General features: G+C 45.3%; 1 long non-coding RNA gene across 1 annotated transcript; it reads left to right on the forward strand.

Annotated features, from left to right (window-relative positions):
* The first annotated feature begins 9,337 nt into the window (after positions 1–9,337).
* LOC139577893 (uncharacterized) lies at positions 9,338–14,024 on the forward strand. The gene is made up of 3 exons (XR_011675460.1): positions 9,338–9,560; positions 13,378–13,758; positions 13,890–14,024. It is a non-coding gene; the product is annotated as an uncharacterized lncRNA (long non-coding RNA).
* The last annotated feature ends 370 nt before the right edge of the window (positions 14,025–14,394 follow it).

Genomic DNA, 14,394 nt, shown 5'->3' on the forward strand with positions numbered 1-14,394 from the left:
AGAGTAGCTGGGTCTGTTAGTAACAGTATCAGAGTAGCTGGGTCTGTCAGTAACAGTATCAGTGTAACTGGGTCTGTCAGTAACAGTATCAGAGTAACTGGGTCTGTCAGTAACAGTGTCAGAGTAGCTGGGTCTGTCAGTAACAGTACCAGAGTAGCTGGGTCTGTCAGTAACAGTATCAGAGTAGCTGGGTCTGTCAGTAACAGTATCAGAGTAGCTGGGTCTGTCAGTAACAGTATCAGAGTAGCTGGGTCTGTCAGTAACAGTACCAGAGTAGCTGGGTCTGTCAGTAACAGTATCAGAGTAGCTGGGTCTGTCAGTAACAGTATCAGAGTAGCTGGGTCTGTCAGTAACAGTATCAGAGTAGCTGGGTCTGTCAGTAACAGTATCAGAGTAGCTGGGTCTGTCAGTAACAGTATCAGAGTAACTGGGTCTGTCAGTAACAGTATCAGAGTAACTGGGTCTGTCAGTAACAGTGTCAGAGTAGCTGGGTCTGTCAGTAACAGTATCAGAGTAGCTGGGTCTGTCAGTAACAGTATCAGAGTAGCTGGGTCTGTCAGTAACAGTATCAGAGTAGCTGGGTCTGTCAGTAACAGTATCAGAGTAGCTGGGTCTGTCAGTAACAGTATCAGAGTAGCCGGGTCTGTCAGTAACAGTATCAGAGTAGCTGGGTCTGTCAGTAACAGTATCAGAGTAGCCGGGTCTGTCAGTAACAGTATCAGAGTAGCTGGGTCTGTCAGTAACAGTATCAGAGTAGCCGGGTCTGTCAGTAACAGTATCAGAGTAGCTGGGTCTGTCAGTAACAGTATCAGAGTAGCCGGGTCTGTCAGTAACAGTATCAGAGTAGCTGGGTCTGTCAGTAACAGTATCAGAGTAGCCGGGTCTGTCAGTAACAGTATCAGAGTAGCTGGGTCTGTCAGTAACAGTATCAGAGTAGCCGGGTCTGTCAGTAACAGTATCAGAGTAGCTGGGTCTGTCAGTAACAGTATCAGAGTAGCTGGGTCTGTCAGTAACAGTATCAGAGTAGCTGGGTCTGTCAGTAACAGTATCAGAATAGCTGGGTCTGTCAGTAACAGTATCAGAGTAGCTGGGTCTGTCAGTAACAGTATCAGAGTAGCTGGGTCTGTCAGTAACAGTATCAGAGTAGCTGGGTCTGTCAGTAACAGTATCAGAGTAGCTGGGTCTGTCAGTAACAGTATCAGAGTAGCTGGGTCTGTCAGTAACAGTATTAAAGTAGCTGGGTCTGTCAGTAACAGTATCAGAGTAGCTGGGTCTGTCAGTAACAGTATCAGAGTAGCTGGGTCTGTCAGTAACAGTATCAGAGTAGCTGGGTCTGTCAGTAACAGTACCAGAGTAGCTGGGTCTGTCAGTAACAGTATCAGAGTAGCTGGGTCTGTCAGTAACAGTATCAGAGTAGCTGGGTCTGTCAGTAACAGTATGAGAGTAGCTGGGTCTGTCAGTAACAGTATCAGAGTAGCTGGGTCTGTCAGTAACAGTATCAGAGTAGCTGGGTCTGTCAGTAACAGTATAAGAGTAGCTGGGTCTGTCAGTAACAGTATCAGAGTAGCTGGGTCTGTCAGTAACAGTATCAGAGTAGCTGGGTCTGTCAGTAACAGTATGAGAGAAGCTGGGTCTGTCAGTAACAGTATAAGAGTAGCTGGGTCTGTCAGTAACAGTATCAGAGTAGCTGGGTCTGTCAGTAACAGTATCAGAGTAGCTGGGTCTGTCTGTAACAGTATCAGAGTAGCTGGGTCTGTCAGTAACAGTATCAGAGTAGCTGGGTCTGTCAGTAACAGTATGAGAGTAGCTGGGTCTGTCAGTAACAGTATCAGAGTAGCTGGGTCTGTCAGTAGCAGTATCAGAGTAGCTGGGTCTGTCAGTAACAGTATGAGAGTAGCTGGGTCTGTCAGTAACAGTATCAGAGTAGCTGGGTCTGTCAGTAACAGTATCAGAGTAGCTGGGTCTGTCAGTAACAGTATCAGAGTAGCTGGGTCTGTCAGTAACAGTATCAGAGTAGCTGGGTCTGTCAGTAACAGTATCAGAGTAGCTGGGTCTGTCAGTAACAGTATCAGAGTAGCTGGGTCTGTCAGTAACAGTATCAGAGTAGCTGGGTCTGTCAGTAACAGTATCAGAGTAGCTGGGTCTGTCAGTAACAGTATCAGAGTAACTGGGTCTGTCAGTAACAGTATCAGAGTAGCTGGGTCTGTCAGTAACAGTATCAGAGTAGCTGGGTCTGTCAGTAACAGTATCAGAGTAGCTGGGTCTGTCAGTAACAGTATCAGAGTAGCTGGGTCTGTCAGTAACAGTATCAGAGTAGCTGGGTCTGTCTGTAACAGTATCAGAGTAGAAACCACACAAAAAGGAATACGCATGTTATACAATCATATGGACACACCCCCATATATATATATATATATATATATATATATATAAACACATGTAAACATATACATACATTGACCACTACTAATGTTGATAAGTCTGATATTATGATGTAGGCATTACAGTACTCATATAAGAGCTAGTCACTGATTGTCTGAGAAAACACACTCTGTATACAGGAAACCCACACTTACTTCCTGTTACTGTTGCCATGGTGCTGCTATTCCCCTGATGATGAACTCACGTTTCACACTGAGTGCATTTCTCCCTTTTTCTATGTCCTATTTGTTGTCCTACTAATCCAGAATAAAAAGAGATTGTTAGATAGAGAAATACACCCACAAAGACAAAGACCTACAATTGGCTTGGCTATACTGTCACTTCCTCTCCAGAGGATCATGGTTATTGTAGTTTCTGGTTGTAGTTTCTGGCTGCCTTCAATTCAGGGTGTTTTGTGGATAAATACTACATTTTAGGACAGAGATCATGGTGAGATTTAAATGTTATGATTACTGGATGTTCATAATTTGGTAAATCAAACATTAATACTGGCAGGCTACAGCTATAGAGGCCAACCTTAGGTCTCTGTCTCAAGATAGGTCTCTGTCAGAAGTATCTTCTCTTTCAAGGGTCAACATTGACATCAACATTAGTGTTTGGTTCTTCATGTTGTGTTTGATGTTGTTGCAGTAGGTTGACTTGACCAGGTGCTGCTATTTAGGTGTTGATATCTACATCGACCACATCAAAGAAGCCGAATATTTTCCAAACCTGTTTACCGCAATGCTAGACAATCCCCTTCATGTCACACAACGAGCTGAAAACTTTCCACTCGATCGAACCAATCGCTGCTCGTATGTCCTTTCATGGTAACGTACATCTAGTCATGAACACGGAAATACGCAGCAAAGACCTTGTTACTCAAAGACCCAGCTACTCTCTGACAGTCACCATCACACCATCAGACCACCAGATGGACAGGCTGTGTGTTTCTCTTGTGTAAGTAGCCTTTAGAATTAGTTTTACTGGTCCTCATAGCTGCACGACGGCTCATCGTTCAAGTCAAATCAAAATGTATTCTTCATGTGGGAGGAGGGTCTCAGAGACCCTCCCCATTATTTATTAAGGGACTTTAAGATTCATATGTTTTGCTGCAGGCCTTATAATAGATACTGTTGCTATGTGTCTAAACTCTGCCACTATACATTGTACAAGCCATCTATATTAGTCTTTGTGGTTAAGCCCTGGCTGTTGTGAGTGTGTGCTTGCAGGCTGGGTCTGAGTCAGACCGAAACTAGATAAAGAGAAGTAACCACTGTCTGGTTTTGACATGTTGATCTTGTGTGACAGTGGACAATGCTAATGAATTCAGAGAAGCTACTGTACTAGGTTGTCTTATAAGGTAACCTCAGCTTATTGATACACACATTGACGTAGGTGATTATACCACTAGAGAGTGATCACATGTATATAATCAGCTGTGTCCTGAGGTGGGGTGCAGAACTTACTCTGAAACATACATGCTGTGTTTCCTTTGTCAACTTCTGTCTAATATTGCATTAATAAAGGTTTAATTGATTTACTTAAAGAAGATATTGTCTGACTGCTGATTTCACCAACAAGCCAATGATTGACAAGGAACAAGGAACCTACACAACAGTCACATGCACCAAATACAACAGTGAAATGCTTACTTATAAGCCCATAACCAACAATGCAGTTTTAAGAAAAATAAGCTTTAAGTAAAAAATAACAAATAATTAAAGAGCAGCAGTGAAATTACATTAGCGTGGCTATATACAGGGGGTACCGGTACAGAGTCAATGTGGAGGCTATATACAGGGGGTACCGGTACAGAGTCAATGTGGAGGCTATATACAGGGGGTACCGGTACAGAGTCAATGTGGAGGCTATATACAGGGGGTACTGGTACAGAGTCAATGTGGAGGCTATATACAGGGGGCACCGGTACAGAGTCAATGTGGAGGCTATATACAGGGGGTACCGGTACAGAGTCAATGTGGAGGCTATATACAGGGGTACCGGTACAGAGTCAATGTGGAGGCTATATACAGGGGGTACCGGTACAGAGTCAATGTGGAGGCTATATACAGGGGTACCGGTACAGAGTAAATGTGGAGGCTATATACAGGGGGTACCGGTACAGAGTCAATGTGGAGGCTATATACAGGGGGTACTGGTACAGAGTCAATGTGGAGGCTATATACAGGGGGCACCGGTACAGAGTCAATGTGGAGGCTATATACAGGGGGTACCGGTACAGAGTCAATGTGGAGGCTATATACAGGGGGTACCGGTACAGAGTAAATGTGGAGGCTATATACAGGGGGTACCGGTACAGAGTCAATGTGGAGGCTATATACAGGGGGTACCGGTACAGAGTCAATGTGAAGGCTATATACAGGGTGTACCGGTACAGAGTCAATGTGGAGGCTATATACAGGGGTACCGGTACAGAGTCAATGTGGAGGCTATATACAGGGGGTACCGGTACAGAGTCAATGTGGAGGCTATATACAGGGTTACCGGTACATAGTCAATGTGGAGGCCATATACAGGGGGTACCGGTACAGAGTCAATGTGGAGGCTATATACAGGGGTACCGGTACAGAGTCAATGTGGAGGCTATATACAGGGGGTACTGGTACAGAGTCAATGTGGAGGCTACATACAGGGTTACCGGTACATAGTCAATGTGGAGGCCATATACAGGGGGTACCGGTACAGAGTCAATGTGGAGGCTATATACAGGGGGTACTGGTACAGAGTCAATGTGGAGGCTACATACAGGGGGTATTGGTACAGAGTCAATGTGGAGGCTATATACAGGGGTACTGGTACAGAGTCAATGTGGAGGCTATATACAGGGGGTACTGGTACAGAGTCAATGTGGAGGCTATATACAGGGGGTACGGGTACAGAGTCAATGTGGAGGCTATATACAGGGGGTACCGGTACAGAGTCAATGTGGAGGCTATATACAGGGGGTACCGGTACAGAGTCAATGTGGAGGCTATATACAGGGGGTACTGGTACAGAGTCAATGTGGAGGCTATATACAGGGGTACTGGTACAGAGTCAATGTGGAGGCTATATACAGGGGGTACTGGTACAGAGTCAATGTGGAGGCTATATACAGGGGGTACTGGTACAGAGTCAATGTGGAGGCTATATACAGGGGGTACTGGTACAGAGTCAATGTGGAGGCTATATACAGGGGGTACTGGTACAGAGTCAATGTGGAGGCTATATACAGGGGGTACCGGTACAGAGTCAATGTGGAGGCTATATACAGGGGGTACCGGTACAGAGTCAATGTGGAGGCCATATACAGGGGGTACTGGTACAGAGTCAATGTGGAGGCTATATACAGGGGTACCGGTACAGAGTCAATGTGGAGGCTATATACAGGGGGTACTGGTACAGAGTCAATGTGGAGGCTATATACAGGGGGTACCGGTAGGGAGTCAATGTGGAGACTATATACAGGGGTACTGGTACAGAGTCAATGTGGAGGCCATATACAGGGGGTACCGGTACAGAGTCAATGTGGAGGCTATATACAGGGGGTACCGGTACAGAGTCAATGTGGAGGCTATATACAGGGGTACTGGTACAGAGTCAATGTGAGGGGGCACCGGTTAGTCAAGGTATTTGAGGTAATATGTACATGTAGGTAGAGTTGAAGTGACTATGCATAGATTATAAACAGAGAGTAGCAGCAGCGTAAAAAGGGGGGGGGGGGGGGTAGTCTGGGTAGCCATTTGACTAGATGTTCGGGAGTCTTATGGTTTGGGAGTAGAAGCTGTTAAGAAGCCTTTTAGACCTAGACTTGGTGCTCTGGTACTGCTTGCCATGCGGTAGCAGAGAGAACAGTCTATGACTAGGGTGGTTGGAGTCTTTGAACATTTTAGGGCCTTCCTCTGACACCGCCTGGTATAGAGCCCCTGGATGGCAGGAAGCTTGGCCCCAGTGATGTACTAGGCCATACGCACTACCCTCTGTATTGCCTTGAGGTCGGAGGCCGAGCAGTTGCCAAACCAGGCAGTGATGCAACCCGTCAGGATGCTCTCGGTGGTGCAGCAGTATAACTTTTTGAGGATCTGGGGACCCAAGCCAAATCTTTTCAGTCTCCTGAGGGGGAATAGGTTTTGTCGTGCCCGCTTCACGACTGTCTTGCTGTGTTTGGACCATGGTAGGTTGTTGGTGATGTGGAAACCAAGGAACTTGAAGCTCTCAACCTGCTCCGCTACGGCCACGTCAATGATAATGGGGACGTGCTTGGTTCTCCTTTTCCTGTAGTCCACAATCATCTCCTTTGTTATCCTGGCACCACACGGCCAGGTCTCTGCCCTCTTCCTTTTAGGCTGTCTAATCGTTGTCGGTGATCAGGCCTACCACTGTTGTGTCATCGGCAAATGTAATGATGGTGTTGGAGTTGTGCCTGGCCATGCAGTCATGAGTGAACAGGGAGTACAGGAGGGGACTGAGCACGCACCCCTGAGTGGCCCCCGTGTTGAGGATCAGCGTGGCAGATGTGTTTTTACCTACCCTTACCACCTGGGGTCAGCCCATCAGGAAGTCCAGGTTCCAGTTACAGAGGGAGGTGTTTAGTCCCAGGGTCCTTCGCTTAGTGATGCGCTTTAAGGTCTTTATGGGGTTGAATGCAAATTGGAATGGGACTTGGGTTTCTGGGATAATGGTGCTGATGTGAGCCATGACCAGCCTTTCAAAACATTTCATGGCTACAGACGCGAGTGCTACGGGTCGATAGTCATTTAGGCAGGTTACCTTAGTGTTCGTTGGCACATGGACTATGGTGTTCTGCTTGAAACATGTTGGTATTACAGTCTCAGTCAGGGACAGGTTGAACATGTCAGTGAAGACACTTGCCAGTTGGTCAGCGCATGCTCTGAGTTCCTGGTTATCCCCCTGACCCTGCTGCCTTGTGAATGTTGACATGTTTACTCACAACGGCTACGGAGACAGTGAACACACAGTCGTCCGGAACAGCTGATGTTCTTATGCATGTTTCAGTGTTGCTTGCCTCGAATCGAGCATAGAAGTAATTTAGCTCGTCTGGTAGACTTCTGTCACTGGGCAGCTTGCAGCTGTGCTTCCTTTTGTGGTCTGTAATAGTTTGCAAGTCCTGCCACATCCGACGAGCATCGGAGCTGGTGTTGTACGATTCAATCTTAGGGTTGCATTGACGTTTTGGCTCAGTGCGGACGTTGCCTGTAATCCAAGGCTTCTGGTTGGGGTATGTACGTACAGTCAATGTGGGGACGACGCCATCGATGCACTTATTGATGAAGCCAGTGACTGATGTGATGTACTCCTCAATGCCATCGTAAGAATCCAGTAACTTATTCCAGTCGGTGCTAGCAAAACAGTCCTGTAGCTTAGCATCTGCTTCATCTGACCACTTTTCTATTGACCGAGTCACTGGTGCTTCCAGCTTTGGTTTTTGCTTGTAAGCAGGAATCAGGAGGATACAATTATGGTCAGATTTGCCAAATCGAGGGTGAGGGAGAGCTTTGTCCCCAACTCTGTGTGTGAAGTAAAGGTGGTCTAGAGTTTTTTTCCCCCTGGTTGCAGAAATTAGGTCAAACGGCTTTAAGTTTCCCTGCATTAAAGTCCCCGGCCACTAGGAGCGCCACCTCTGGATGAGAGTTTTCCTGTTTGCTTATGGCCGTATACAGCTCATTGAGTGCGGTCTTAGTGCCAGCATCGGTTAGTGGTGGTAAATTGACAGCCACGAAAAATATACGTTAGATCGGGTTCAAGTACGAGTTCTAAAATAGTTCAATCTTGGTTTCATCAGATCAGAGAATCTTGTTTCTCATGGGCTGAGAGTCCTTTTGGTGCCTTTTGGCAGTCATGTGCCTTTTTCTGAGGAGGGGCTTCCGTCTGGTCGCTCTAACATAAAGGCCTGATTGGTGGAGTGCTGTAGAGATTGTTGTCCTTCTGGAAGGTTCTCCCAGCTCCACAGAGGAAATCTGGAGCTCTATCACATTGACCATCGGGTTCTTGGTCACCTCCCTGACCAAGGCCCTTCTCCGATTGCTCAGTTTGGCCGGGCGGACAGTTCTAGGAACTGGTTCCAAACGTCTTCAGCTCTTTTTCCACCAGTTGCTCTTGGTAAATCCATTATAGGTCAGTGGGTCTACTAAGCTATATGGAATTGTTTTAAGAAGGTCATACCAAGGATCATTTAGCTGTTTGATTCTGAATTTTAAGACCCATTGGAGTATCAACAATTGTATATAAAACAATTATTTTATGAAAATGTAATTTTGTCCTTACTGCTATTAGCCCATTCAAACACAATGAATAACAGATTCAGTACATGGAACAACAGATAGTCCCCCCGAAAATCTGAAGGATGTTTGTTCTGAAGTGTCTGTCCTATATCTGAGAGACATAAGAAAGAGAGGAAGCAAATCTTTTTTTTATGAATCCCTTACATTCAGATACGTCTTGTGAGGCCTGTGGGAGTCCTATAGCAGAACATGTAGGTGTTGGTGAGAGTCTCATCTTTCCATAGATGGGTCATATTAGTTTGTAGGCCAAACCGTTCAGATGTTACAGACGGTTTCGTGAGAAGACCAATTTTCAGGATGTCTCATGGTCTGACAGACATCGCTCTAGCTCTGACACCTTTCACACCAGATGCAGAAATGCGACAGGCTGATGAGGTGGATTGAGAAGCATCCAATGCAACAAAACAACTCTCTATTTTAAACTAAGGGATTTTATGGGGATTGTTTTATTATGCTAATTCGATTTCTGCGGGGGCGTGGACATCGACCTTAGGTGGCTAAAGGAGCCCTCCCTACACAACCTATGCAAACAGAGTGACAGAGCGTCATATATGATCCATTCCAAGAATGTAGCCTCACAAAGTATTTAGAACTCGCTCCGTCGTTGCGTTTGCGTTGTGTGTAGCCGCATTAAGGTTTACCGTCAGACCCTGAGACGGCCAAGCTGAAGTCAAAAGGTGTGAACATGAGAGGGCAGGGCAGTAGTGTCGCGTCTATCCTTGTATGGTTCTGTGTATCCATTATACTAACTAATATCCGCATTAGAGACCCAGCTACATTCACCATCAGACTACGAGATGGACAGGCTGTGTGTCGCTCTGATTGCATTCTTCAGTGGGTAAACTTTTGTTTCACCGGGCCTTATTCCTACAGTATAACTCATTTATTTGTGGTTTTACGGTTAACTAGATGTATGGTATAATTGTGATTAAAACATGACGTTTATATGTAAAGGGTTGCATTCAATCGAAAAAGCGAAATATCGATTTTTATTTTCCGGTCAAGGATGAGTAGATTCTTATTGTCCGAGTGACAGGAGACTAAGATGTTTGCAGACAGTAGTCTATCATTGTTTCCCGTCGCTGGATCTGGACTCTCTCCTTTTCATGAGCTTGTTTACAGACGTTCCTCTTTCGACCAACAGGAACATATATCACAGCCTCCAAACCAAGAGCTCAAGGCTGAGAGTCCGCAGACATACTGTAGTTTCGGTTTGTTCCTAGCAGAACTCCGCAATTTCTGTAAGGTTGCGTATCGAATCCGGTATCAGGACAGATGAGGAGTTGAGACCTCAATTGTATGCTAAATTATTTTTACAGTTCCTGTTTTCTTGTTTTTCAGTACTTTTCCATTCTCGCTACCCCTCGTGATGTGCACCCCACCCCTCCCTAGATTAGTCAAGTCATGCTATATGGTTAGACACACATTGTTGCACAATTGTAGCACACACACACAAATGTTCAATCTGCTTGTCACTCACTCTATGTTGCTCAGTCTTTACACACATACACACACACACAAACAATGCAGATGTAACAAAACAATATTCATCTTCATACAATATGGTAGCGGGCTATAGTGCATAAACATAAATCCTAACATTTCTCAGGTGAAAAAATGTACAATAAAAATTGTCATCTGTCTAATGATGACAACAAAAACATCACTACTGTTGACCATTCCCCTACAATGAAGGAGCGTAGATTCGGCTACTTAAACTTCAGTTTGCCTCATAGAGAATGATAGAGTTCTGTAGTGGCCAAAGGGCCAATGTAGCGTGGTCATCGCCATTGAGGGCTTCCATCATTGTTCCGCCATTTTAAAGTAGTCAACTGGGTGGTGATTTCAATGGGTTGTAGCCTCAATGGCACTGCCCGTGCTGTCACATACCCTATAATGGCACAGACATAAAGATGAGTCTTCTATCTATCTCTATGGCTTGCCTCAAGAAAAAATGTGTTGCGCACTAATGCTGCCTTCAAGTGCTATTCGCGCATGCCACAAATAGTTGACTTAAAATCTTCTCTCATTGGTCGAGACAGGTGTCTGTCATCATCACATGCGGCACTTTGGGGTGGACCCACCTGTCTCGACCAATAAAAGAAGACTTGAAATTGACATTGTTGAATTACTTCATGGAGCAAAACATTTATTTATTTGAATAAGGAAGCATGTTCTAAAATGAATGGACCCCTTGCTACTGGACATTGGCATTTTATGAGACTTAACTAGACTAGACTATTACATTTTATGAGACTAAACTAGACTAGACTATTACATTTTATGAGACTAAACTAGACTAGACTATTACATTTTATGAGACTACACAAATTGAAGACAAAGACAGTATCACTAAGTCTGGTTGATAATTCTCTGTGTTACACCAAACCGTACCTCTCCTGTAACTCCCAGTAATGGATATCAAGAATCTTTGGTTAAATCACATTATCCGTGTCCAAATACCCAGACTTGTGCTCTAAATAGTAAGCATTTTGGCTCTGTGAACTAAATTACATTTTATAGTAGCACATGTCAAATTAAAACAAATGAAATACGCTTTAAATGCCACAATGTCATATTAATGTCAGGATTTCATCTAGTAGAATTCACTGCACACTATTGAGGAAGAGAATCATCTTTCTAGACCCATGTGACTGACAACCTCTGATAATCAGCTGAAGGGAAACACTGTGCTGTTTCCTCCAGTCAGTTCATCCTAACACTGTTCCTCTGCTACCTGTAGGTGCTGTTTCCTCCAGTCAGTTCATCCTAACACTGTTCCTCTGCTACCTGTAGGTGCTGTTTCCTCCAGTCAGTTCATCCTAACACTGTTCCTCTGCTACCTGTAGGTGCTGTTTCCTCCAGTCAGTTCATCCTAACACTGTTCCTCTGCTACCTGTAGGTGCTGTTTCCTCCAGTCAGTTCATCCTAACACTGTTCTTCTGTTACCTGTAGGTGCTGTTTCCTTCAGTCAGTTCATCCTAACACTGTTCCTCTGCTTCCTGTAGGTGCTGTTTCCTCCAGTCAGTTCATCCTAACACTGTTCCTCTGTTACCTGTAGGTGCTGTTTCCTCCAGTCAGTTCATCCTAACACTGTTCCTCTGTTACCTGTAGGTGCTGTTTCCTCCAGTCAGTTCATCCTAACACTGTTCCTCTGCTACCTGTAGGTGCTGTTTCCTCCAGTCAGTTCATCCTAACACTGTTCCTCTGTTACCTGTAGGTGCTGTTTCCTTCAGTCAGTTCATCCTAACACTGTTCCTCTGCTACCTGTAGGTGCTGTTTCCTCCAGTCAGTTCATCCTAACACTGTTCCTCTGCTACCTGTAGGTGCTGTTTCCTCCAGTCTCTTCATCCTGACACTGTTCCTCTGCTACCTGTAGGTGCTGTTTCCTCCAGTCAGTTCATACTAACACTGTTCCTCTGTTACCTGTAGGTGCTGTTTCCTCCAGTCAGTTCATCCTAACACTGTTCCTCTGCTACCTGTAGGTGCTGTTTCCTCCAGTCAGTTCATCCTAACACTGTTCCTCTGCTACCTGTAGGTGCTGTTTCCTCCAGTCAGTTCATCCTAACACTGTTCCTCTGCTACCTGTAGGTGCTGTTTCCTCCAGTCAGTTCATCCTAACACTGTTCCTCTGCTACCTGTAGGTGCTGTTTCCTCCAGTCAGTTCATCCTAACACTGTTCCTCTGCTACCTGTAGGTGCTGTTTCCTCCAGTCTCTTCATCCTGACACTGTTCCTCTGCTACCTGTAGGTGCTGTTTCCTCCAGTCAGTTCATACTAACACTGTTCCTCTGTTACCTGTAGGTGCTGTTTCCTCCAGTCAGTTCATCCTAACACTGTTCCTCTGCTACCTGTAGGTGCTGTTTCCTCCAGTCAGTTCATCCTAACACTGTTCCTCTGCTTCCTGTAGGTGCTGTTTCCTCCAGTCAGTTCATCCTAACACTATTCCTCTGTTACCTGTAGGTGCTGTTTCCTCCAGTCAGTTCATCCTAACACTGTTCCTCTGCTACCTGTAGGTGCTGTTTCCTCCTGTCAGTTCATCCTAACACTGTTCCTCTGCTTCCTGTAGGTGCTGTTTCCTCCAGTCAGTTCATCCTAACACTGTTCCTCTGCTACCTGTAGGTGCTGTTTCCTCCAGTCAGTTCATCCTAACACTGTTCCTCTGCTACCAGTAGGTGCTGTTTCCTCCAGTCAGTTCATCCTAACACTGTTCCTCTGCTTCCTGTAGGTGCTGTTTCCTCCAGTCAGTTCATCCTAACACTGTTCCTCTGCTTCCTGTAGGTGCTGTTTCCTCCAGTCAGTTCATCCTAACACTATTCCTCTGTTACCTGTAGGTGCTGTTTCCTCCAGTCAGTTCATCCTAACACTGTTCCTCTGCTACCTGTAGGTGCTGTTTCCTCCTGTCAGTTCATCCTAACACTGTTCCTCTGCTTCCTGTAGGTGCTGTTTCCTCCAGTCAGTTCATCCTAACACTGTTCCTCTGTTACCTGTAGGTGCTGTTTCCTCCAGTCAGTTCATCCTAACACTGTTCCTCTGCTACCTGTAGGTGCTGTTTCCTCCAGTCAGTTCATCCTAACACTGTTCCTCTGCTACCAGTAGGTGCTGTTTCCTCCAGTCAGTTCATCCTAACACTGTTCCTCTGCTACCTGTAGGTGCTGTTTCCTCCAGTCAGGATGGGATCTCTGCAGCAGAGGTGGAGCTGAGAGTCAGACCAGGAGACAACGTCGTTCTTCATTGTGACATCAAACACTATCTGGGAACAGATTGGCACAGAAACAGCTCTGTTGGGAACGGGGGTCATTTCAGAATTTCCAGATCCAATCCTGTCCCTCGATTCTATTTCCTGTGGCGTTCACAACAGTTCTATGATCTACTGATTACTAACGTCTCTGAATCTGACCTGAGACTCTACTACTGTGGGGGCTGGCATAAACCTGTGGTGAACAAGGAAGGGTCTCTCAATGACACAGAAACAGCTATTGAGGACAAAGATGTCTACCACCATGGAAATGTCATCACCAGTCTTTCATTTGGTAAGAAAATACTGTTTCTGTTTCTTTCTTTAGTGTGCCGTACAAAATACATTTACATACGTTGTAATGCCGGGGAAACAGAATCTCAATGAGAGACAAGTTTCTTAATTTATGCTTGTGTTTATGTCCAGAAACCAGTCCTACTGAGCCCTCCTCCCCTGATGTAGACTGTGGACTGTGTTGGATGTTGCTGTTCAGTCTGTGTCCTGTGTCTGCTCTCCTCTCCTCTCTCCTCTCCTTCGCCTGTGTCTACTCCTTCTGCAGAACAACAGGTAAACTCACTCTCTCACTCTCTGTAAGGATTCACTTTTTCATTCATTCATTTTTTAAAGTCTGGGTATTCCTAATCAATCATTCTTATTATGCAAATAAAAAGCTTCACTTAAAAAGCATCTTGACCACAACATGTAAACATCTACCAACTTTTAACTGATATGTCCTTGTTTGACCTCAAACTTGTTGTTTTAATTGTGATAACTCTTCCTCATCAGCTCCAACTGAGACTCAGGTTCCTCTGAACAGGACGACCACCAGGGGAAGTGGCAGCAGAGAGCAGACTACAGTCAGAGTGGGTGTTGTAGTTACATTTTGGGTAGCCATCTTGATTTGTAGTCCATGTATTTGTTAACCAGCCTT

The sequence above is a fragment of the Salvelinus alpinus genome, chromosome 6, assembly GCF_045679555.1.
Source record: "Salvelinus alpinus chromosome 6, SLU_Salpinus.1, whole genome shotgun sequence".
In the NCBI taxonomy this organism is placed as follows: domain Eukaryota; kingdom Metazoa; phylum Chordata; class Actinopteri; order Salmoniformes; family Salmonidae; genus Salvelinus; species Salvelinus alpinus.